At 45.3% G+C, this 26,173-nt stretch overlaps 1 protein-coding gene across 1 annotated transcript in view; it reads right to left on the bottom strand.

The window, feature by feature from the left end:
• The window catches only part of LOC146857161 (uncharacterized), a 237,786-nt gene that overhangs the window by 58,982 nt on the left and 152,631 nt on the right, over window positions 1-26,173 (bottom strand). The gene's annotated exons all lie outside the window — the stretch shown is intronic.

Below are 26,173 nucleotides of genomic sequence, written 5' to 3'. Positions count from 1 at the left end.
CATCCACCAGCATCCCTTGGTCTCTTTACCCAACATCACCTCTCGGCATCTTCCTTAGATACCACCTGAAATCAGCACCTCAGTTACCCACACGCATCACCACTAAACATCACCCAACATCACCACCCAGCTCCACCCCATCTGTGATTAGCTTCTCGTGTCCCAACCCACCATCAACCTTAGATAAACACCCGGCATCACAAGCTGCTATCACACACTGAAATTAACACGCAGCATACTCGCTCGTCAACCCCACCCAGCATCATCGCCCAACATTAGAAACCATATAATAACAATCGCCCCTCCAAATCTTCTCCACTCCAATATTTGGGTTATGTATGTGTTTGTTCACTGGTGCAGGCGGGGTCGCCGCCAGATGCAGCGCGGGTAGGGTGAACCAGGCAAGTCGCCTTTCCCACTGCACCCTCCAGAGCTGACATGTATTGCATCGCCCTCTTACTTCTGGTCTCCATGGCTCCCATAGTTCTGCTTCTAGGCGGCAGAGGATAGAAGTGCTCCAACCTGTTATGACAGAAAGTGTGGGGGAGTGTTCAGGCTTATGGCTATAAGGCCCTTTGAGTGGTGGAGAGCTCCCTCTTTGCCCTGGTCGCGTCACCTCTGTTTTTACCCCGCTCCCAGTCTTCTCTTTTGGTTTCTTGCACCTCCTTTCACCTTGCCCCTTTTCTGTGTCAAGGTTTAGGTTTTGTAACTACATCTTTGAAGTCATAGTTGGTCAGTAACTCTTTGGTCATAGCATGACACGCGGTTTGTAGTGCTTTATTATTTAATTGTTGGTTTCGGGGAGCTTTACCTCCTACAGTTCACACTATGTAGGCCTTGCACGAGTTTTGCCGCAGAATGGGCCGAGGGCCTGAGATTTATACATGTTGAATGTGGGGCATCGGGCACAGCCTCTGAACTCTCGGTTGTCAGCGATGGGGGGCATTGGATAAACGCACAAGTGTCTCTTGTGTCTAGGGGCGCTTGTCCAGGATCACCACGCAGAGTAACCAGCAACAAAGCACAGTAGGGTGCATCGCTGTGCTAATGCACCTCTTGCATAGGTCTGTGCATAACCTACAAGGGTAGTGGTACTGGTGAAACAGGATGGCAAGCAGTAGGGCGGAGAGGCAATGCAGTGCTCGAGGTGCTGCAGGAAAGGGAGTGGTGAGGAAGGGTGCAGGGGAGGAACAGTTGGGATTTAGGAATTAGAGAGGAAATGATGAAGCAGGAGAGAGGGGGGAGGGACAGTGCACTGATAGAAGTCGATGGAAAGTTTTTGATGGACGGCAGTGTAGTGGTGGGGGAATGGCAGTGTGCGCAGCAGTAGGGGTGAAAGGCAGTACAGTGACAGGGTGAAGGACGGCGGGAGTGGTGAGGTGGGGGGATAGTGCAGTGTCAGGGTGATGCCCTGGCCCATGTGGGGTGAAAGCTCAGGTGATGAAAGTCTGAGGGCCCTGACATCTGAGGACTGAAGGCCCTGACACAGAAGATCTGAGGGAGCTGTACCATGAGGAGCCTGGACTCTGACTCCTCAAGACTGAGGTCCACGACACGTCATAACTGAGGGCCGGGGCCCATGAGGGGCTAGGGCCCTGACACAGAAGGTCTGAGGGAGCTGCGCCATGAGGAGCCTGGACTCTGACTCCTCAAGACTGAGGTCCACGACACATCATAACTGAGGGCCGGGCCCCATGAGGGGCTAGGGCCCTGACACATCATCAGACCCAAGAGTCCTGAGACAGGAGACTGAGGGCCTGAGCCACGAGAAGTGAGTGCCGTGAACCTTAAGGAGTAGGGCAACTGATCTACGGAGACTGAGGGCACTGTCTCTTGAAAAATGAGGGCTCTGACCCTTGAGAATTGGGGACCGTAACCTATAAGGAGTGAGGGCACTGAAGGGCGATGGCCCGGATCCATCGGAAGTGAGGATCTCCACCCACGAGGAGTGAGGGCACCGACACCAAGAGTGATGGCAATGCCACGCGTGGAGTGAGCGCCCTGGCCTTTGAAGACTGAGGGACCTGCCCTTGAGGAGCGAGGACCTCAGGACCATTCCCAGGTAAAGAGACGGCCCAGACCCAAGAGGCGCGAGGGCAAAGGCTCTGACCCCTGAGGTGTGAGTGCAAAGGCTCTGACCCCTGAGGTGCGAGGGCAAAGGCTCTGAACCCTGAGGTGCGAGGGCAAAGGCTCTGACCCCTGAGGTGCGAGGGCAAAGGCTCTGACCCCTCAGGTGCGAGGGCACTGGCACGAAGAGTGACGACACTGACCCGTGTGGAATGAGGGTCGCAGACCGTGGCAGCACAAGGGGGGGGGGCTCATAAACAGGAGCAAATTCATATTCGACTACTGTAAAAAGCGCCAAGAAACTCGCATGCCGTCTGTGAGCTCGTGTAAGCCAGGAACAGATTATCCACAGCGCCTGGGCGCTTCAAGGCTCACAGAATGGAACAGGGCGCCATGAGGACGGGAGACTCGGGAGCAGATGCTACACAGAAGGCGCAGATGCAAATCTAGAAGGACCTTTAATCTGTTGGGAGACAAATCCTACATCCCGGGAGATTACACTTTGTATTCTCTCGGACCATGGTATGAGGTAAACCCTGTCTTGGCGTTTAGGGGTAACATACGCAAGCGCTTCCGAGAACGGTTGGAAAAAGCACGGGCGGCCCTCGAGTAGTATCGGTGGAAAAAATCTGTGACATAAATCAGGTGGACCTGGGACAGGCCGGGGGGTATTTATCGTGTGAGAGCAAAGAGAGCCGGAGGCAGCTGGGATGGGCTGAATGCAGCAATGGTTGCCTCAGCGTCCTGTGTCTTATTGCTTCGGCTTAGCTTTCGTCCGCGGGGTTCAGCACCGTGGACAGGGCACCCTCTCCTGTAAACATGTGAGCGGCCCCCGTGGCCCTGCATATCTGGGCTGTTTAGTTTATAAAGCCCAGAGGCCCGAGAGGGGGCAGTCATATCCAATGTCAGCGCGGCTTTGGTGGATAACTGTCCATCACTCAGCAGCATCAGGGCGTCCATTAGTTCTTTGCGCACACCTGCACACAGCGTCGTATAAAGGCTGAGCCAAGGAAGTGTGTGTTTCTAAGATATCACAGACCGCATGCAATGATTAATCGACTCCCCGTTACCTCCAGGGTCGGTCTGGGACAGAAAAAAGTCCTGGGCACCAAAATAAAAGTGGGTCCCCATTAGTGAATTTGATATCTCAAAAGTGGCCCATGTGTGCAAATTGGCCTTGCGTGCCGCCGACAAGGGGGCTCATGCACACGTAACCTGTTTCAAGCATCCTTAAAAGTGGTCTCACGTCAGCTCGAACGAGATGTTCGCTAAATATCAACTGAATAATAATAATTCATCATTGGCTAATACCTGTGAGTGCGCGCGCGGCGCCCGTGTGCGTGCACGTGCGTGGAGCAGACAGCTACACAGCATAGCACGGCGGAGGCGACTATGTGCACAGTACACTAGGGAGCGGTGGGGCCATACGTGGGGGCGGGGGTGGCTAGAGTCCCTGGCTGCTCTCGCTTGTTTGTTCTGTGCCGGTATCCTGTGTGGCAGACGCCCCTCCCTTTACCACGCCCACCCCGGGATACTACAGTAAGTAGGTCACTCCACTTGTAGGTCGGAATGAAGACGGGCAGTCTAATGTCAGCTGATGGGCGGGCAGTAGCACGCGGCCCTGGTTTGACAGCTACGACATGCACGGGCCCTTCTGGACCAGCTCGCAGGGCAGCCCTGTGCGTCTCAACCCTGCACACGGTCAAAGACAGATCTGTGCTTCCTGCCCGCCCCGCAGTCTAGGCCAGACCCGTGCTTCCTGCCCCCGTCCGATCTGCACAGAAGGATCAGTGCTGCCCTTGTGGGCATCCCCAGAACTTGCTTCCTGTCCGTTTTAAGTGCAGTTGAGGTAAGAGCTCAGAGAGAAGTGGTACAGTGTGTGCACCACAAAAGCCGTGTCTGCACCTCTCTTTTATATAGGATATGAGTGACTGAGGTGCATAGGCAAACCTACCTGTGTGTCACTACAGACTAGCCCAGGCTGGGTAGCACTGTCAGAGAAGAGCTGTGTGGGACCCCAGCACTAAAGCAGCCGTGGATGCTGCCTGTCAGCACTGGTGTACCCTGGCAGGGCGGTGTGTCCTTCAGTGGTGGAACAGAAGGCGCTGTGTAATCCAGAAGTCAGCTTTTCATCCTGCTCACACCTTAGCTAAAAGGCCTGGGCGGAGATTGCCAGGTTCCGCACCGCGGAACTCCGCGAAATGGACCCACAACACTCCGCTACGCTGCGCGGAGTACCGCATGCGGCGAAGTGCGTTAGTATCCTCTTCGCTTGGTTCCTACTATACAAGTACAATTGTCTTTATTGACAACTATAATAATAGCGAGGGTGATGATGGCAACAATAAAGCACAAACACCACCAGGCACGAAAAGGAAGGCACAGTTAGTCCAACTAGGAATGACAAAACAGTGACACCCAGATCCTTTTGAAATGATGAATCAAATTCTGCTATAGATATTCCAGCCGCAGAATATGACCTCGCGCAAACCAAGTGCTCTACAATGTGGTAGTATGTGAAAATATACCTGCAACTGTATAGACTCGAAAATATACAATGTAAAAATAAAAAACACTGACAAACATCTACCTGCAAATATACTTACATGCAACTAATCTAGCCATTCTCCACCAGTCTCGAACTCGCAAGAACTGGGGTCAGAACAGTCATCTCACCTGCTGGGAGGGCAGGAAGAGGGTCTGGCTGGATGTGAGAATGTTTGAGTGGACAATATCACTGCAAGTAGATATTTCTGTATGGCCTGTATTTTTACAGCCTATGTTTTGGAATTTTTGGTTTTGCGATAGGGCCTAAAATCCTGCAAGCATAAGGCACCGTTGCTTCGATTGATTCTTATCTCCAGCGATAAGCAGTTCTAAAAAACTGCCCAGGCAAGAACTGAAGACTGTATATAGAAAAATAATTTCTTATCAGAAAGAAAACACTCTGCCCCTGATGGAGAGATAGTGCAGAAAATCCATTTTGAAGTTCTCTGAGACGGAAAAAGTCCTCCTGATTAAAATCATCAAAAATCTGAGCAACATTTTAAAATACCTTGGAAAAATGACGAAAACAACTGGCACATACGCAACACTTTGTCGCCAGTGTGGTTTGCATTGCCTAACTAGCAGTACTCAGGGTGCTGCTACTGCTGGTTCATTTAATGTGTCCCTTATCAGTAGTACAAGAAGACTTTTGGCCACTGACCAGGCCGGGTGATAGCCGGGGCCACTGGAAATATGTTTGATTTGATTTGATTTGATTTGTCTATTTATAAAGCGCACGAATGCCCGTAGGTGTCTTGGCGCTTAGAATTGTCCGGTTCCGATGTAGGTCTGACATTAGTGTATTTTATGCGGTGAAAAGCCAAGTCTTGATTTTCTTTCTAAATATCTCTAGAGTTTGGCTGTTTTTTACATCAAACGGTAGTAAGTTCCATGTCCGTGCTGAGTGAACGAGGAAACTTCTTCCTCCCCAGTTTGATCGTTTAAACTTGGGTATTGCTATCAGTTTCTTTTGACCGGATCTGAGAAGCCTTGAAGGTTCGTAATGTTTCAGGTATGTTTTCAGGAAGTGGGGGCCTTTACCCTGCAGTGCCTTGTAGGTTAAACACAGTGATTTGAACTTGACTCTCTTGGCCACAGGTAGCCAATGGAGAGACTCTAGTTTATGGCTAATAGGCTGGAACTTTGGAATTTCCAGTATTAGTCGTGCCGCTGCATTCTGGAGACGCTGCATTTTTTCTATAATTTTTATTCTGGCTCCCGCATATAATGCGTTACCGTAGTCCAGTCGAGACAGTGCAAGGGCTGTCACTACCGTTCTACGCGTGTCTAGAGGCAAATATGGGAGTATTTTTCTTATCATTTTTAATATCAGCCAGAAAGATGAAGCTAGTTTGTTTACTTGGGCTTCGTAAGTTAATTTGGTATCTATCATGAATCCCAAGTTTTTGGCTTTCTCTGAGGGTTCTGGTCTGGTTCCCAGTTCAGGACACCACCACTCTGGGGACCAAATGTCAGCGTTACCTCCTAGAATCAATACCTCACTCTTTTCTCCGTTGAGTTTGAGGCAATTTTGTTGCATCCATTGACTAACTTTTAGCATACATAATTGGAATTTTTTGGCTGTTACTTTAGTGTCTTTGCCTATGGAGATGACAATCTGTGTATCGTCGGCATAGGATATAGGTGTAAAGCCATTTTCTCTTATTACTTCAGCAAGGGAGGCAACATATAAGTTAAAAAGTGTTGGGCTCAATGAGGAGCCCTGTGGGACACCACAAGGTACTTTAAAGGAGTCTGACTTTGCTTCTCCTAATTCAACTGTGAATTTTCTGTCCTTGAGATAGGATAAGATGAGACTGCACGCATGGTCGCTAGCTCCGACTTCTCTAATGCGTTTTATTAGTATCTCGTGGCTGACCGTGTCGAAGGCCGCCGAGAGATCCAATAGCACCAAGGCGGCCTTTTCCCCTTTGTCTAGTATACTTCTAAGTTCCTCGGTGGCCGTGAGAAGGGCCGTTTCCGTTCCATGCCCTTCACGGAAACCGAATTGCGAGTGGTTGAGCCAATTATTGTCCAGTAAGTACCTTGAGAACTGTTTGTTCAGCAATTTCTCCAGCACTTTTGCGGCGAAAGGAATCCTAGCTATGGGTCTGTAATTGCTGTGTACTTCGCTGTCCAGATGCGGTTTTTTCAATAATGGCCTGATTGAAATGGTTTTCCAATCATTTGGAAATATGCCAGTGTTCAGAATTACTTCAAACAATTTTTGAAGTGCTGGTCCTATTTGTTCTGAGCATATTTGCCATATCTTCGGTGGACATGGGTCTGAGGGACTACCTGAGTTGGTTGTTGTTATTTCCTTAATGATTTGTTCCACTGTAGGTAAGGACCAGAAAAATGATAGGGTGCCACTAGGTTGGTTGTCTAGTTTTGAGTTGTTTGTAGGGGTTTGGGTTATTTGGTCTGTCTGATTGTTTTTAAATAGTTCATATACTGAGGACACTTTGTTTACGAAGAAATTGCCTAAAGTATTGCAGAAGTCAGATGAAATATCCTCTGGATTATTATTTTCGAATTTGGCAAGTTTCTTGACTACTCCGAACAAATCTTTGCTCGAATTCTTGGATTCATTTATTTTGTGTACAAAGAATTTGCTTTTTTCTGCGATTATCATATTTTTATATGTGGCCAGTTGATTTTTATAGTCTACCTTTAATTTGGAGTCATATTGCGATCTCCACTTTTTCTCTGCTCTTCTGCAGGTCTGTTTTTGTGTTTTTAAGGCTTCCGAGTACCAGGGTTGTGAAGGTGATTTCCTTTTGAAAGATGCTCTTTTCTGTGGTACGGAATTCTGAGTGGCTGTTTTTAACCAATCATTAAATTGCGTGCATGCTACATTGCTGTCACTTTCTAGCGTGGGAAATGAGGAGTTCATTGCCTCTATTACTATTTGAGGGTCTATTTTTGACCAATCTGGATAAGTGACTTTCTTGGGAATTTTAGTTGGTCTTCCCAAGTCCTCCATAGTCTCTAGCTGAAAGGATACTAATTTATGATCTGTCCATGCGATCGGGTGGACTTCAACCTTTGTTAATTTTTGGCAGGATGTAAAGATACCATCAAGTGTATGTCCTGCTACATGTGTATCTGAATGGACTTTTTGTTCTAGATCAAAATTGGCCATTGCCTGTTTAAAGGTGTTGATTCTGGGGTCTGTGGTTTTCTCCAAATGCAAATTGAAGTCTCCCAATATTGTATAGTCCTGATTCATTACACAAGATTCAAGGAAGGGACTTAATAATTCAATAAGCGGTTTTTTGGCATTTGGTGGTCTATAAATTAGTAGCCCATTGAAAGTATATTTGTTTGTGGCCGTGATTTGAAATGTCATGGTTTCGCAGTCGGAGTGGCTACCTTTTTCAGAGCTCTTAATTCTGAGGCTTTCTTTAGCTATAATTGCTAACCCTCCTCCCCGTTTCATTTTTCTATCAGCTCTATAAAGTGAGTATTTTTCAGGTATTGCTAATGAGAGGTCGGCGTCGGATGCTTCATCCGCCCATGTTTCCGTTACAAACAGTACATCGACTTCTTGGTTTTCGATCAGATAAGCGATGTGGGTGTTGTGTTTTATCATTGATCTGGCGTTTATTAGCCCTGCCTTGATAATACACTTTTTAATATTCTCTATATTGTTTTTTATGGCGGTCTTATTTGTGTTATTTACTGTGGTAAAATCGAATTTAAGAGGGCAGCATGGACATTGTTTACCTTCTAAATGCAGATCTATTGGTGGACAGGTTGCGGAGCATCTTAACGACAAGATTTCTTGTGCGGTGTAGTTCCTATGGATGATTTCTTTATCCTTTTGGGCAGGGGGTATGGCCCTGGGCTCTGTCCTGGCTCGGACGGGCGCAGACGGGCTTGACTTAGGCTCGACTTCGGCGCGATGCCGGCGCGCCCGCTGCGCTCGCCCGCTGCGCGTCCGGAAAGGGCACATTGATAGAGGGCGGAGAGGCGTGGCCTTACGAGTGGGCGTGTCTGCGGTATCGGGCGCGCGAGGCGTCAGCGCGTTCCCTCCCTGCAGCAACGCTTGGGACAACTGAGCTGCGTTTCCCGCCTTCCCAGCAGCTAGCAGGTCAGTGGGTGCTCAGGGTGCAAGTGCTTGTATAAAATTACAACAAATTACAAAGTTTTTAAAATACGCTAAAAACAGACCTCCCGGCTTCCGCCTCAGGAGAGGGACAAATTATGTGGCTGGGTTGACTAAATTATGCATCACGAAAAGACAAATTATGCTCGGTAATGCAACACAATTTCTGATAGTATTACTTCATTATTTTGTCATTTTTAGTGTTCGCCTCCACAGCGCTTGCGCTGTGCTTGAGAAATCTATTATTTTTAATATAAACTTAAAAGGGACGTCGATCCTGCCTCCTCTCTTTCCTGGCTTCTCATTGGCTCCTGTGCGTGCTACTTACTTCTCCTTAATTTCTATTGGCTGTAGCATATTTGTAACCCTGGGCGGTGAACTCTGCTCCGCTCGCGGAGTTTGCGGATTTTTCTGCACTCTGCGTTACGCGGAGCTCGCGGAGTTCCCAAAAAATCAGGGAGCAGAGTTTTTTTCCACGCTCTTGTTCGTTAATATCAAGTTGGCGAGCGAGGAAAATCACCCTCCCGGTGAGATTTTTCCTCGTTCGCGATCGACAACCTCAAATTGGCGAACGCGAGTGTGGAAAATCTCCCGGCAAGATTTCTCAACGCGGGAGGGGGGGGTCAGATTTCTCATTGCGAGTGGTCGCAAATGCTCGAGTCTGCTCACATTGAGAAACTGCCCGTTCGCGTTGACAAAGCTGGAGCTCGTGTAAAAATCTACTCGAGCGGCAGAAAAGGAAAGCAGAGACCGCTTGCCCTGTGCAAGTTGCAGTTCACAATGATTGCACAGTGTGGACAAGCATTCGGCACTGTGCAATCACCGCGACCAGCCTTTTTCCATCGTACTCCGCCACTTGCAGAGCTCCGCGTAGTACGGCAGAGTTTTTTTTGCTCTTCACGGGTGTTCCGTGTAGTGCAACTCCGCGAACTCCGCCCAGGGTTACATATTTTACTGCATTTACCGATGCTTGTTCCTCATCTGCTTCTCTTATCAGTTTCCCGTCGCCAAAATACTGTTAAAATCCGCTTTGGTGGAACTATTTTTTCATACAGTTTTGCCTCTTTTCGCTTTTTACTCTTGCAGCATATTTATTAAACAATTTATCACCAGGGAGATTAAGTCATTTGCATAAAATCACAGGATGTTGCTGCCGCAGAGGCTCGAACCGGGATCCCCAGCTTTCGAGTCAGCAACTCTGGCCACTGTGCCACATCCTCTCCAGTCCTGTGTTATTTGTCAGGGAGCTCTTTCCTTCTCCCAGACGATAATTGATAAAAAAAACAGTACTTTATTCACCACATAGGCAAAGCCGATGCATTACCAATGCTTGTTACATTTGTTAAGACTGTTTGGGCATAGGTTTCACCTCACTTTAGCACCCAAACATAGCAATAGGCAACATAAAGGTGAGAATCCGCCTTTGCAAAGGGTCTTCCACTTTGAGGCAACATGTTGCTGCAATTGTGCTAACTTTTGAACCGTTTGAGCTAGAAACAAAACACTTTTTTGTTAAAATCTGCAGATTATGTGGCAAATGTGACAGATCCATAGACAAGCAAAGCAAGCCGCAGCAGCACAATCACATTATTCCAGTGGCCCTGATGATAGCTCACTTTCAAATGAAGGGTCAGGCCCCTCTCACCAGTAACCATGAGAGAGAAGCCCGTTGAACCAATCAGATTACAATCCGTTCAGTCCCCCATAACCAGGGTACTTCACTTCATGCTCTATGAATGTGATATGCTGCATGCATGTTGTGTGTTTCCAGTGTGTGTTACATTTTTGGGAGCCCAAGTGAACAGTGTTCAAAGCGACTCAGAATGATTGCAGTACAATATGTAGGTTCTTCCTCCTTGTCTTGTGGAAGAGATGGCATATTGACAGTGCCATTCGGGGCATCCACATCTCCTGAATCCATCAGAGGCCGCGTGAGGAGGCTCAAGGTCCCTACAGTCCCAGCAGCTCCCCAGCCACCACCCATTGTAGTGCTGGTGGAAGTCGGCTCAGTTACTTTGCTCCCACATTATTTTTCTCTGCTCCCGCCTGCATGGAAGGAAAGCTGAGTTCCCTGACTAGGGGAGTGTGAGCAGGGAATAACGTTTCTATTCCCTGCACGCACTCTCCGAGCAGGGAACTCCAGTGTCTTGGCTATGGGGTCTCTGCAAGAGTACCGGGCCCGGTGTGATAAGGTCCCAAGGGCCAATCTATGGCTAGGGAGGGATACCTAATGCCCCCTTCCCAAAAGTGAACAATGGCCCTGGCAGATGGTGTCCCCAAGGCCTCAAAGAGGCTTTGGGAGGGAGCTGCATGCCCCCTCTCCTAAAAAAACATGGCCTGAGGGATGGGATTATTATTATTATTATTAGAAGCTTATAAAGCGCACTTGTACCCGAGACTGTCCTGGCGGGATACCTGAGTCCTGAAAAGACTCAGGTAGGGGGCTTCACAACCACCTCCCAATATAATCAAAAAAAGTTGCCCTAAGGGATGGGGTTGTTGGGGTCTAAAGAAAGCTTGAGGAGGGGGATTTGCCCGCCACCTCCCCAAAAAATGAAAACCTTCGACCTCCCCATCCCCTCCCCCACCAAGGCCTGTCCCACCCTGGGGTGGTTGAATTATAAAACGGGCGCGAGTCTGCATTTGGTCTTTACTTGGCGCTACAGGTCCTTTGCACCAATAAAAAAAGAACAGTTTTTGGCTCCATGGCCCTCCCAGCATGGCCTATAGGGCAGAGTATTCTTACCGTGTCTCCCTATACTTTTTTAATACTTTTTTGTAGGACAGGAAACTGAGTCCCCAGAGATGTTTTAAGACATGGGCAAAGTGGGCTCTAGCCCAGGGCCCCCAGCTTTCAGGGGGGCCTCTGATAGGGCCAACTCTGTCCTGCAGAGTCTTCCCCTCATGGCCATGAATAATTCTTAAACAGATTGTTTTAAATATCGCTTTCTTTTAAAAACATTTTTTAATGTGGGTGATGTATGGGAGTCTTTTACGGTCATTTTGCAGAGAAAAAGATTTGTTTTACAACACCACGCAACATACAAAAAGTTTCTTTTAGATCAAAACAGGACCTCACATATGAGAAATGAGGGGGGAGTCAAAATGATTATTTGCAATAATATTAGTGAGCTGTTGGTGTAATACAATATGGAAAACACACCTCATTATCCCTGAATATTAGATTTAAATACATTTAGAATTTGGACCAGTGTCCTGTGTATTGTCAGTGAGCTGGCCAAAGAGGGCATGAAAGCTGAAACAGGATCATAAATTCAAAGCTGTTCCTAACAGGGGCCCACAAAATACGTTTGGTCCAGGGCCCCCAAAATTCTTAAGATGTCCCTGTGAGTCCCCATTTCCTAAAACGGCTGCAGCCATCTATTTGTTGATGTGGTGGAAGCCAATCAGATTTTATCTTGAGATCTGCTGGCTCAGAGGATACCCCCCCACGGTGTAACATGTACAACGTTTTTTTTACCTTAATTTCTCAAAAACTACTGAACTGATTTACACCAAATCACAAAAAGCACACTTTCTGGACCAAGATCTAACTTCCTGCTAAATTTGGTGTAATTTCGTTCAGCCGTTTTTGTGGTATCACTGTTAAATTTTCCTATGGATAACTGCATGGGGGAATTGCTTTTTGGGCCCCCCTTTTTCTCAGGCCCTGCTTGATGGATCACCCTGTAACTTCAAGGAAGGAGCTGAGGTGGATGAACTTTGTTTTGGAAAGTTTTGTGAAGATTCGTCAAACGGTGCCAAAGTTAGAAGCAAAGCAAAACATACTTTTCTACGAAAACGTGGTACTAACTATAACTATCAATTGAAACTCCAACTTATCTTCCCCTAAAGGATGTCCAGTGCCCCCTATCAGTGCCTCCCCTGAGGTTTTGTTACCTAAGCTTTTGACTTTCGAGCCAATTTTTTTTTAACATCAACTATGTGGGTTTAGAATCCCAGATTATTTTGGATGGTAGATTTGTGGGCTCTTTAAAATGTTTAGACTATTTTCTGCCACCTGCCTGAATCCCTGTCTTGTGCCTCTTTCAAACCTCTGAGAAATTTAAAGGAAGGGCAAGCATAGCGTAGACATCTAAACACATTAGCACCATTCTGTCACACACATTTAGTTGGTGAAATGTTTTTCTCATAGCAAAGAACAGAGATCTAAAGATTTCTGTGGCTTGAAGAGGACTCACAAACTCAAGTCTTTAGACTTCAATGTTAAACCCAGCAAAAGAAAGGTACAACACGAACTAAGAAGGTTGAGGAAAAAACGACAAATGACCTATTAATATACAATTTTAGAGTGGCAAGAAAACAACATAAAAAACCTTTCTCAAGCAAACAAACAGCATGAAGCGAACTTCCAAAACAAATTCCTATATGTAAGAAAAGAGAAATTGAGAGAGAAGACATGGCCGCAAATAATGCAAAAATAGCTGAGTCAGCATGGGCCGACCATCTAAAGGCCCAATATAGGGCTAAGAAGGAAAGAGCTGATAAACACAGAAAGGCTTAAGGACATTAACAGCATCAACTGCCAGCAATTGTAGATCTCAGTCCTTCAGTCGCGCCAAGTACACTTTATGAGGTAAAGTTGAGAACAGCTACTGAACCGTTGGCAAATGAATCATCACAAATCGCTGATATAATCACTAAAAGCCATAAAGATGGTACACCTGGCCCCGGTGGCCTACCTCAAGCTCAATTTAAGAACAATGTTGAAGTTTGGTCTGGAAAACTGTCCCGACTGCAAAACTATGCACTTATGACTGAAGTGATCCCAGAGATTCGCAGAGAGGAGCAATGGTGCACCCAATCTACAAAGGTGAGGTAGGAATAAAGCATCTCCAGCAAAGTATCGCCTAATTACACTTTTGGATAATAATGCTGAATATTTTGCGGCACTTCTGGTAAAATGACTGGGTCAAGACACTAAAGGCTATTTCCATGGACCAAACTGGATTAGGTCAAGGCACAGATACAATAACAAACTTTCTTGTGCTTTCACTTATTATTGACATGATGACAAATACCTTCTTATATCTGTTTTGTGGATTTTAAAACTGCATTTTAACATGTTCCCAGGAATAAATTATGGGAGAAACTGGCCATTTGGGAGATGCCAGCAAAATTACTTAGGGCCATACAACTCTTGTACAATAACACCTGGAAGAGAGATCATAGATGGAGGGTGTTTCACGTAAAATTCCTACATCTATCGGATTAAAGCAGGGTTGTGTGCTCGCTCCACTAATATTTAATCTATTCATAGCTGATTTTACCAGTAAACTGGAGTCAACAGTCACACATCGGTGGTAAATTGAATTTTACATTTGCTGTATGCTGATGACGTCTTTGTAAGTAAACTATAGAAGTACACTCCCCTCAACAAATTAGACATTAATTTAAATAAAACCACAACAATGATAATAGATAAAAAATTAGAACTAAAACTGGATTTGGTATTTAAACAACTGTTGAGTCGAGATGGCAACCCTTGATTCTAGAGGAACATTCCTTGCACATAAGCAGCAAATCCATTCCATGGCCTGGGCTTTAACAACAACTTTTATTACTTTTTTTAAAAAACCTGCTTGACCCAGTGCTGGAAGTCACTGAAGTCAAGTTGATGCCTACTTTCGGCTATGGCTATAAAGTACTACCAGAATCAAATACATTCGATAAAATCATTATAAGAACGTACAAACAACTAATTTGTTTTCCCAGATCTACATCCGAGGCCCTAGTTCGCTTGGAGTCGGGTGTCATCAAACAGGTCATTGCAAGACAAGGGGCTTTTTTCAAAATGTTGTTAGGAACTTATATCAACAAAAGATCGTACTTTAAATGACTTGCTTTCGGATGAAATAAGTAGTAGCAATGTCACTTTCCTGCTCGATTGTATATGGAAAAAGTTCTTACCCCTCTTCAAGCGCAAGAACTTTGGAATGCACAAGTTACTTTACAAGTTTTTAAAAACCATCTTAATAAAAGCATGAGGAAATTAAGGCATAACCAGTACCTAAATGTTTTGACAAAACAATATCATGCTTGGATGGTTCTAAACAGCTAAACGTCATTGTGTAGTCAAGTCTATTTCTCTGTAGGGTACACAAGTTTTAGAAAACATAAATTCAAGACTTAATGTTTTGAAGTCTACGAACTCTGGGTCATGCTCCAAGGTGGGACTAGAAGATGGAAAGTAATCTGTGCTGACTGTGTAAACAAGCATTTATAATGCAATGGTCTCGGCATTGGTAAAGTTAGAGCTATTGGCATTGCTCATGACATTATTTTTATTTATGTTTTTGTTTTTAAAACATTTAAAGAAACGGCATTGTCATGAGCAATGCCAATAGCTCTAACTTTAACAATGCCGAAAACACTCCCAATGAAGAGCTCCGAGGAGCACACAGCTCTGGTCAAACACAAGGTGCATTAAATCGCGCAAGCGCAGCCTTCGCTAGCCGAGACCTATAAATGCTCATGTAATTTTTGTTAACATTATAGGTTGGTGATGTTTCTGAAATAGGTCCAGGAAATAACTTGTGTACAAGATTGCTAAGTTAATGGACAGCTTATCTAATAATACCCTGATTACAAAACATGTCATATGTACGATTCTTTGTTAACAAAAAGGTACCTCATTACGGAGGGAGGGAGGGGGACACTGGCGGCATTACACCAGCTTTAGTGCTCGTCAGAGACAGTCACATGTGAGAACACTGCCAGCAAACATGACACACGTAGTTTAAAAAAATAAAACTGCAATGTACGCTCCCCATCTTTTATAGGGCCCCCAGATAACTGTACTGTAAAAGGTTGTACTCATGCAGTGCTTGCTAACATTCCTTAAGTATTGAAGCGCTTCCCAGTCTTTTGGAATCAGGTTTCTCTGTCCTAGCCAGCCCCGTGCATTCATCTCCTCCATCCCAACCTCTAGTCCTGCAGCTTCTTCCTATCAAAGTATGACCATGGAGAAAGGCTTCTGTTCTTCCGGAGAAACTCTCAAGTCCTGAGTATCCCAATGCCAATGTACTTGTATTCAACTCTCACCATGTACTTGTTTCTAGGTCCCGTGGTGCCCCCACTCCAAGATCTCTGCAAAGAACATCCCCAGCTTTCGCACCGGTATCTGTGAGACCATCCCCTTAATCTCAGTGGTTCTTTCCCACTCCCGTCCCCGTACCTGTATGAGACTCCGAGTTTGCACCTCGCCCTCTTTTCTTCTTGTCTTCATTTTCAAAATTTGTGCGGGCTTCAGCTACGCAAGCGCAGAAGGAAGGATGTACTACGAAGGCGTGTTAACGGTCTGTCGTATGAACACACAGAATATGCGCATGCGTGCTCGTAAGGTGGAAAGCTAACTACGGCCATCTTTGTTCGGCCTTCAACTGGCACGCATCAGTGACTGAGATATGGAAAGAGAGAAGAGACTAGCACCTACCTGTATACAAAATGCGTTGCACAAGACAGAAGTGGTTTACCGTACACTAGAAAATATCTGGTTCTGTGCTCCGATGCACCGGCAAGCAGCATTTTTAGATACGCAGCAAACTATGTTTTTTAGGAAAAAATGGCTCATTAATGCGCACCTACTTTAGTAAGGTTTTATCAAGCAGCATCTGAAGCATCATCAGCTTCCCGACTCCGGCAGTGTGCGAACGCAGCCCTCTTCTCCTTCGCTTTTCTATTCGGACCAAACCCTGCATTCAAAATGGTGCAATTGAAATCCCATTTTAAGATAATTTAAAAACACACTTGGCTAAATTAGCAGATAATCGACGGAGTGTGTACATTTGAGGAAGCCAGTGTGGAGCGGGACTGACTAGCTGAGACTTGTTTAGATAATTCACTGATGTAATCGGGTAGGGAATACAGGGTGATAGGTTTTTGTTTTCGAAAATCCGCAAGTAACAGTAAACAGTAATATTTGAAATACGAAGAGAGTAGGACACGTGATTTTAAACTCATCGGCGCTGTGTGGTTAAGTAAAGTATCAAAATGATGCATCTAATACCCACGCGCAAGAAAGAGTAAGTGGGATTTTATAAACTATAGGGAGGGTTAGAACTGGGAGTGAGCCATGAAAGCGACAACTATAGGCCACTTTGGTCACATTGCATGCTCAAAGCGACCTACAGTGTTGGGCTAGATGTGCAATGGACGAGGTCGCGTGTCATAAAACATACGTCATCCGCAGAACCCCCTACTCAATACTTTTTCTTCCTCGTTAATGACTAGCTCTGCTCATCCCAGACCGCGGTCTGTCCTGAGACTAACTTTCCCTTCACAAATCATGGCCCTGATGCTGCACCTCTGTGATGTCACTAACGTAGTCACTATTATTGGGGCCGTGCTGTGTGTGGCGGAAGGGTACAAGCAGCCAAGACACTCAGTAATCACAGAGCGGGCCAGACTCCGCACCAGCTAAGTAAGGTCGAATTTAATCTCATGTTTGCAAATTACAATTTTTGCTGTGTTTTCAAAGGAAATTAAAGCCCGTCAAAGCACGGGTGTGCTTCTTCTCAGGGGTGAAGCGGGGACTTTCAGACTGCACACTTAACCCGTGCACTTCTAAATACGCCCTCCCACAACAGCACCCCCTGTCCCCCTCCGCCCCCCACCCCTCCCCCAGCGGCAGACCACACCACCCCACCCACTGGCATATAAACACCTCCTGTCATTACCGAGCCACCCTGCCACTTTTCTCGCTGGCGCAGCGCCATTACTCTAAGGACTCCAGTTTGCGCGGGGATCAGATCATGTCCTGATTCTGGGTTTAGGGCTGAATGTACACATTTAAGTTTACATGGTGTATGATGATGTGCAGTGCTTTAAATTGGACAGGTACTTACTGTCAGGTTCAGCGAACGTACCCACACTTTAATTTGACAGGGCACCTGCACTTCTCAGCAGTGGTGCAATATTTTTATCAGAGAGTACCAGCACTTTAGAGGCAAGCAGGGACTCTGGAGCAGTGGGTACTTGCGCTTTTAGATCTCCATTTAAAGCAGTGATGATGTAGTAATTCTCGAAACTTAATCAACTTTCAGGTTCAACAGCTTTCGGACCACACTGTCTATGTGTGTGGCTTCTGTATGCCACTAGGGGGCGCAATGCGTGCCTTTCACTCTCTGGTTCTAGGGTTTCTGTGCTGCTGATTCTGCTTCGTCCCTGTGCTGTGAGTGCAGCTGTGTTACTCATAAAATTGTCTTGTGTTTTTTTATGCGGCTGTCATGTAGTCCCGTCATTCCATGCGCCTTCAGTTGTAGTTTCGCGCTCACAAAAGGGAAAGTAAAACTACAAAGACCAGAATGCATAGCAAAAACACCCCACCCGACAGCTCTAGTTAATCGACACAATGTTGGGCGCACAGAACCACCCTAACCTGGCAGTTGTGGGTGTGTGTATGGATGGCAAGCGACATCTTTTGACACTCACCGATGGGGCTTAAGCTCTCCGACAAAGTTCTCCTCAACTTTTTCATGCTGCTGTTGTGGGGCGCGGTCTGCGGGAGAAGGTTCAGGTCGCACATCTAGAGCCGGCGCTGATGCGGGGCCGCAGTGGTCCGGTGACTGGCGCTTGCGACTCATAAACGCTGACTTCGTCACCTCGGACACGCAGCTACAAATAACTGAGCGGCGGGTCAGCTCCATGAAGGGAATGTTATCAGTCTCGAGCGCTCAGTTTGCGCAGTTGCCGGATTGCTTTTGTGGCGGGGTGACGGGCCGGGGGATTAACGAAAGCTTCTGGAGTGTGCCGGAGATTACCGCGAACGAGGAGCAACCCTCGCCACGAGGACAGACACTACGACTTGGAGCGTTTTGGAAATAATTGATTGAGGAGAGGCATCGTCTTTTCATTGACGTCACACGCATTGCAAATAGTTACTGTATTAACAGGCGACCAGGAAATATCACTCCAGGTTAAAAAAACAAGGCAGAGCAAAAGGCACACCACCGCCTTTCTCCGAGGCAGAGCAGAAATGCCTCGGAGAAATGCAGCGTCCTTTTCGGATTCGGGGGCGTGTTTTGCTGTAGTCTCCTCCTTGAGACTTCTTGCAAAAAACACGCCACCCGATCCGAAAAGGACGGGCCTAATCTGAATGACTGACCTCTTCTCCAATGGCTGGCCAGCATTCAAGAGGCCAGCCAATGGAGAAGAGGGGAGAAGAGGGGCAGGTTCAAGCCCCTCTTCTCCAAGTCATTAAATCTCGGAGCGAGACTGCGCAAGCGCAGCCTTTGCAGCCGAGACCTAAAAAGGGGATGAGCCAGTAATCCATCTAGTCTGTATATTACCGGTTCCCTTGTTAGAAAGACAAAAAAACTGCTAAGACAACTATTTAATTTAGCGCATATATGAACATGTTGGCATGCTATCATTAGTGTTTTTTTAATCCAAAAGATCGTATTTTAAACACTCGCTTTGTAAAATTCTTGATGCCGGCAGAAAGGTAACTAAACGCATGAATTTCGGGGTACATATCCTTGTATGTGGTCATGTCGTTACATTCAGATATGATGCTCCCGATTTTTTATCTGTTAATGCACCTCGATTTTGTTATTAGTTTTAAAACAATTTAATAGTGCACTGATGCTCTGAAAATTGTAATGTTTACATGTGTTATCATGCAACGATTTTAGGTAATTAAGCATAAATAAAAAATAAACCTGAACTTGAAACTTCTACAGTAGCCACTGACTGCTTAAGTGCTATAAGAGTGATTCGGAATGTATCGTGCTCAGTACATAGTGCTAGGGCCTTCGGTGTTTGTTTTATTCGTAATCTAAACAACCCAGCTATTTTTCTCTTATATTAATCTTTTGGGATGTGTTTATCTTATGTTTCTTTTCTGTTCTCCCTTTTTTGTTTTTCTGAAGGAGGATAGAACCCCATAATCCCATTTTTATCTTTTTTTCCTTTCTCTTTCACTCCTTTTTTTCTGATTTCGGGATTCTTTTCTATGCTATTTTTGCTTCACTTTTTTGTGTCGATATTTCCAATTTTATTTTATTTTTTTGGGATAAAACTTTAACTATAATAAATTAGAAAGTAAAAACGTCGAAATCGTGTTGACAGCCTGATCCCTCTGGAAAATCTACAAACCTTTCATAAGAACACCACATAGACTGAGCCACCACTCTGTACCGAACCCGTCAGATTCAGTCCTTCGGGCCAACAGGAACAACCTCTGCCCAGGGAAGCATCTTTCAAATACTGCCACAACCCACAACAGAAGCAGTGTGAGTGTTCATCAATCTCCAGCAATCAATCCATGCCCAACAACCATAGTAATCGGCATTACAACACATAGGCAGTGCAGATCACCCAGAACATGAAAGCGCCTTTCAAGATGCACAGAGCCCACATTTGCTGGGACCTGCCTTAGCTACTGCTATGTTAAATAGCTTGTTTGTGGTTCCCAGTATCCTAAGCAGTTTGCTTGCTGTATCGTGAACGTGGGCTTATGAGTCCAAGAATGCAAAGTGCTGTTGGCTAAAACCCAGAACTAACTGAAGGCTGTCACACCCTACCTGGAGTCCCATGGCAGCAGTGAATATGCAAAGGCTCATTTATGCTGACAACTGTGGAAAAGAAGTGTGCAGTCACCAGACAGTACATTTTCTTACCTTAACAAGCATTGGTAAAGCCGATTGGGTTTTCTTTGTGTGCACATTCATAGGACTGCCTGCTTCATGCATGAACAGGAATAGTAATCTTGTGTACATGCATAAGTGATGCTTCTTTATGCATGTATAGCATAAAAATTAATATGCAAGTGTATACTGTAATTGTAATTGCATTTATATAGCGCTTACTACCCCTGACCAGGCGTCAAATCGCTTTTTCGGTGAGTAGCATGCTACTCCGGTACCCATAAAGGGTTAATGGTGAATTAGTACAGTGAAATATGAAAGTAAATTGAGTGGTGGAAATGTTAGTCACATATTTGGATTGAGAAGGATACTGTATGTATCTGGACATAATAAAAGCCTTGTTAATCAAATGCAGAATAGCTTGTTTAGGTATGTATAAGGAGGGCCAGTTTATGCATATGTGTAGCAAAGGCTTTTTTTTGCGGTGGCTAATTATGCCAACTATTTAGTATAGGCTTTTGAAGTAGATGCAAAGGAAAAGTTAACATATACGGCTAGGAAAGGTAAGTTACTGGCACACTGTAGAAGGATTGGTGTGAATTTATACATGAAGTGTGGCTTATCCACATTCACAGCAATGGCCTTCTTATGCATATGCATCGGAAAAGTTGGAATGGCCAGGTTATACACATGCATAGCAAAGGGTTTATATGTGCATGCTTATAAAGAGTTAACATACATATATGTGCATATTACGCTAATGCATTAGTAAAGTGTAATTTTCACGAACAGGTCATTTTATGTATTTGAGCAAAAAGAGAGAGTTTAGTTAAATATACTGAAAGAGACATTTTATGCACTTGTGTGGGAAAGATTGCCCTTCGCAGGTGCTTGGAAAGTGCTCGTTTATGTGCCAGTAAATGAAAGGCTAGCGTATATACATTTACAGGAGTTCCTCAACATATGTATAGCTACACTATGCCGCCTAATTTCCCTTCTATTGCCGCATAATTTAATCTGCACTGCCGCATAGTTTGATTCTCTACTGCCGCATAATTCCGGTGGCCGTTCCTGTAGGCCGGACCGCCCGCAGCTAGGTTTCCTCATTGCACAAGGACTCGGAGCCACCATCGAAATGGAGCGTCTCTGAAAATGGATGCTGACAACAGCGCGCGCAGGGAAGGACAGAATCCTCCGCAGCCAATGGGGCTGCCGGAAGGATCGGATGGTTAATCGAGGGGAGGGAAGCCTCCCGGTAATAGGGGAAGCAGGGGTGGGGGCATTAATCCCCCCAGCCCCCGTCTGTGGGGATGAAGGCTATTTCTCTCTCTGCGGGTATTGCGATAATCCCCCGCGCGCAGACGGCCGAGCAGGGAGATAATATTTTGCGCAGTCCAATAATCCGCTCAACCTGCGAGCAAACTGTTTTCACAGATAAGCCGCGCAGCCCTCTCTCCAGATATTCCGTGCGGGGAGAGTGACAACGCAGAGAGATTTGGGACGGGTGGGCTGCGATTAACCCAGCAAACAAATAAATACATCGGGGTCAGCGGGAGAGGGAACGTGGGGCAGGCCTTCGGGGGCCAAGATAGATGTCTAACCTTCAGGTCACGTGCTCGAGTACAGGATTTCAATTAGCAGGTAAAGCGTCACGATTGTCTTTATGGAAACATAGTCGAAACCGTTCACTCGAGAAATTCGCCTTACAAAGTGTAGGACTTTTTCTTGAGAACGTCGCCAAAAGAATTAATTGGAATCGTTAGTTTTACTCCCTTTACAATTTTCTGGAAAGTTTCCCCTTCACAGTTCGTGCACGTATTTCGTTTTTTTTTCTTCAAAAAATGACCCACTTAATAACAATTGAAAGCTTTCGCTTTCAACACTTTTAATTTTGACTCCCTCACTTTCCACCTTTTCGTCTTCGGTCCTTTCTTTATCAACTCTTTCACTCTACCAGTTGAGATATTTTGAAAAATAGTGGGCTCGTTGTTTTCGGGAATAGTTGGGCAGCTAGTCACGTAATGCAACATTTTTAAAATTTTTAATCTTGATGGGTAAGACACATTTTTCTGTTTTTCTTAGGTTGTTAGACCGAGTGTCACTGAGCAGGGTAATGACTTAGGCACGGCCACTCTTCTGGGATGGCTGGAGTAAAACTTGTAGTGACGTAGTATAATTTACGTTGTAGTCGCATGAAATGAGGGAGTCTGGGAATACAGGAAGATAAAATGGCTGGTTACTTACCGGTAATTTTCATTACTCCGAGTCCATGTCTTCCTCCTCACAGTAATAACACATGAACTATACTGTGGCGAGGAAGACGGACGAGGAGGTAATGCCCCTGTTACTAACCCGTAATCTTCATTACTCCGAGTCCATGTCTTCCTCGTCACAGTCCTGCATATGTATCTTTTTTCATGCATTACTCCGAGTCCATGTCTTCCTCGTCACAGTCCTGCATATGTATCTTTTTTCATGCATTACTCTGAGTCCATGTTTTCCTCGTCACAGTCCTGCATATGTTTCTTTTTTCATGCATTACTCTGAGTCCATGTTTTCCTCGTCACAGTCCTGCATATGTTTCTTTTTTCATGCATTACTTCGAGTCCATGTTTTCCTCGTCACAGTCCTGCATATGTTTCTTATTTCATGCATTACTCTGAGTCCATGTCTTCCTCGTCAAAGTCCTGCATATGTATCTTTTTTCATGCATTACTCTGAGTCCATGTTTTCCTCGTCACAGTCCTGCATATGTTTCTTTTTTCATGCATTACTCTGAGTCCATGTTTTCCTCGTCACAGTCCTGCATATGTTTCTTTTTTCATGCATTACTTCGAGTCCATGTTTTCCTCGTCACAGTCCTGCATATGTGTCTTCTTTCATGCATCACTCCGAGTCCAGGTATTCCTCGTCACAGTCCTGCATATGTTTCTTTTTTCATGCATTACTTCGAGTCCATGTCATCCTCGTCACAGTCCTGCATATGTTTCTTTTTTCATGCATTACTTCGAGTCCATGTTTTCCTCGTCACAGTCCTGCATATGTTTCTTTTTTCATGCATTACTTCGAGTCCATGTTTTCCTCGTCACAGTCCTGCATGTTTCTTATTTCATGCATTACTCTGAGTCCATGTCTTCCTCGTCAAAGTCCTGCATATGTATCTTTTTTCATGCATCACTCTGAGTCCATGTTTTCCTCGTCACAGTCCTGCATATGTATCTTTTTTCATGCATTACTCCGAGTCCATGTCTTCCTCGTCACAGTCCTGCATATGTATCTTTTTTCATGCATTACTCTGAGTCCATGTTTTCCTCGTCACAGTCCTGCATATGTTTCTTTTTTCATGCATTACTCTGAGTCCATGTTTTCCTCGTCACAGTCCTGCATATGTTTCTTTTTTCATGCATTACTTCGAGTCCATGTTTTCCTCGTCACAGTCCTGCATATGTTTCTTATTTCATGCATTACTCTGAGTCCATGTCTTCCTCGTCAAAGTCCTGCATATGTATCTTTTTTCATGCATTACTCTGAGTCCATGTTTTCCTCGTCACAGTCCTGCATATGTTTCTTTTTTCATGCATTACTCTGAGTCCATGTTTTCCTCGTCACAGTCCTGCATATGTTTCTTTTTTCATGCATTACTTCGAGTCCATGTTTTCCTCGTCACAGTCCTGCATATGTGTCTTCTTTCATGCATCACTCCGAGTCCAGGTATTCCTCGTCACAGTCCTGCATATGTTTCTTTTTTCATGCATTACTTCGAGTCCATGTCATCCTCGTCACAGTCCTGCATATGTTTCTTTTTTCATGCATTACTTCGAGTCCATGTTTTCCTCGTCACAGTCCTGCATATGTTTCTTTTTTCATGCATTACTTCGAGTCCATGTTTTCCTCGTCACAGTCCTGCATGTTTCTTATTTCATGCATTACTCTGAGTCCATGTCTTCCTCGTCAAAGTCCTGCATATGTATCTTTTTTCATGCATCACTCTGAGTCCATGTTTTCCTCGTCACAGTCCTGCATATGTTTCTTTTTTCATGCATTACTTCGAGTCCATGTCATCCTCGTCACAGTCCTGCATATGTATCTTTTTTCATGCATCACTCTGAGTCCATGTTTTCCTCGTCACAGTCCTGCATATGTATCTTTTTTCATGCATTACTCTGAGTCCATGTTTTCCTCGTCACAGTCCTGCATATGTTTCTTTTTTCATGCATTACTTCGAGTCCATGTTTTCCTCGTCACAGTCCTGCATATGTGTCTTCTTTCATGCATCACTCCGAGTCCAGGTATTCCTCGTCACAGTCCTGCATATGTATCTTTTTTCATGCATTACTCTGAGTCCATGTTTTCCTCGTCACAGTTCTGCATATGTTTCTTTTTTCATGCATTACTTCGAGTCCATGTCATCCTCGTCACAGTCCTGCATATGTTTCTTTTTTCATGCATTACTTCGAGTCCATGTTTTCCTCGTCACAGTCCTGCATGTTTCTTATTTCATGCATTACTCTGAGTCCATGTCTTCCTCGTCAAAGTCCTGCATATGTATCTTTTTTCATGCATCACTCTGAGTCCATGTTTTCCTCGTCACAGTCCTGCATATGTTTCTTTTTTCATGCATGAATGAAGATAACCTCAAAGGTAAGGACTGTGAGAGGAAGACGAATGAGGAGGTGATGAAGACTTCCACCACCTCCCCTGCTATCACAGCTGAGCAGCCGTGGCCCGTGCAGGTAAGAGCAGTGGGGCGGTGGGGCCGGGTGTGGGGTATTTCGACAAACGACCACAAGGGAAAATGGAATAACTAATTCATTATCCCTCGTGGTCGTTTGTCGAAATCCCCCCCACCCAGCCCCACCGCACGACCGCTCTTACCTGCTCGGGGCACAGCTGTAGCTGAGGAATATAGCCGCATGGTAGGCCTGAGGTAACGCTGTCAGTTTGACACACTGCTGTGCTGTACTCCTATTGTGACTCAGTTTATTCATCACACTGTAATGAGGTACTCCTGTGCCAGCCTTATGTGGACCTGAAACACTATCATGCTGTATTTCTACGGCAATTTGGGTTTGGCGCAATACAGTGTTTTATGACTACGGTAATGTGGATCTGTTACCCTTGGGTGGTATTTGTAAGGCTCCGCTCTGGTCTTGCCTCCCTAGACTGGCACACTATAGTGGCGTGTTGCCATCTTGATGCGTGCTTTATTGTAGGATGCCTCTTTTGGGCTCTGTATTTATGTGCATTATTCCATGACTAGGCCCTGCATATTGCACACCATATAGCACGGTGGTCCCATGGTAATGTGGTAAATTTACCAGACCGGGATACAGTATTTCCATCGGCATGGCTCGGAGTTGTGCACACTACTATGCAGTATTCCTATGGTGTATTTAGCACACTATAGTCCAGTATTCCTATGGCGATGACGCTCTGGGTTTTACACATGAGCACAAGAGATACATAGAATTCAAGGCTCTATGCATCGCTCATAAGTTAAAATACTCATCACATCCTTATGTACTACAACACCTCGTCACACCATATACTGCCACAACAGCACTAAGATTGAACGATCTTTCAAGTTTCAGGAAACAACTAAAAACATACTTTTTAAGATAAAATATTAGGCCTTTTTAGACATGTTGTCAGATCTCCTTTTGTTAGCGCTGGGGCATCCAGTTTGGGTAGCTGTTTGCATTCTACAAAACCCAATAACATAACACGCACACTAGCACGATACTCCAAAGCGAAGACTAGAGTTAACCACTCCATAGTGCAGTATTCCTATGGTGGACCCCAGGGTTTCGCACACACGGTACTAAATGCGCTCTTACAG

Source organism: Triturus cristatus, chromosome 3_2 (assembly GCF_964204655.1).
Source record: "Triturus cristatus chromosome 3_2, aTriCri1.1, whole genome shotgun sequence".
Classification (NCBI taxonomy): domain Eukaryota; kingdom Metazoa; phylum Chordata; class Amphibia; order Caudata; family Salamandridae; genus Triturus; species Triturus cristatus.
This window is presented reverse-complemented; position numbering and strand designations above follow the sequence as displayed.